Source organism: Tupaia chinensis, unplaced genomic scaffold (assembly GCF_000334495.1).
Source record: "Tupaia chinensis unplaced genomic scaffold, TupChi_1.0 Scaffold000607_1, whole genome shotgun sequence".
Lineage (NCBI taxonomy): Eukaryota > Metazoa > Chordata > Mammalia > Scandentia > Tupaiidae > Tupaia > Tupaia belangeri.
The window spans coordinates 14,253-14,929 of NW_006160126.1; the positions used below are offsets into that span (position 1 = coordinate 14,253).

Below are 677 nucleotides of genomic sequence, written 5' to 3' on the forward strand. Positions count from 1 at the left end.
TTGACCCAAAGCCAAAGGAAATTTTTTTTTTTTTTTTAATTTATTTATTTTACATACTTTCACTGAACATCACCACAACATACCAAACGTGATTATCTAGCCAGAATACACTGTAAAGTGGTTTAATCATATATGTTATTGTCAACAAGTAATCTTCCATTTCTTGTTTCTCTCTCTCTATATATATATATTTTGTTGTTGTTTCTATATATATTTATTTCTCTCCCCCTGCCATTTCTCATTCTCCTCCCACCCTGTCTCTGGTATCTGCATATATATATTTTGTTGTTGTTGTTGTTTCTATATATATATTTCTCCTCCTCTGCCATTTCTCATTCTCCTCCCACTCTGTCTCTAGTATCTACAGTTACTATTCCTTTATTCTCTCCCACATTGTACTGATTCACAAAATATCTTAGTTAATCTAGATACTTTCAACAGTAAGTTCAGCTGACCAAGGAAATCTTAAACTCAGAACTGCAATCAATTATATCATGCTTTACTCTTAGATTTATCCATTCAACAGACTTTAAGATTTATCCATTCAACAGATTTTAAGATTTACACATTCAATGGAGAAGGTATGCTACGGGCCAAGCATTGGACTTGGTGATGTTTGCTCATAGCTGGTTTATTTCCAAAACAGACTTAGGGCTGCATTGGCATTGTGGGAAAGA

General features: G+C 33.4%; 1 long non-coding RNA gene across 1 annotated transcript in view; it reads left to right on the top strand.

The window, feature by feature from the left end:
* Positions 1-677, top strand: part of LOC102488032 (uncharacterized) — a 4,158-nt gene that overhangs the window by 1,165 nt on the left and 2,316 nt on the right. The window lies entirely within an intron of this gene.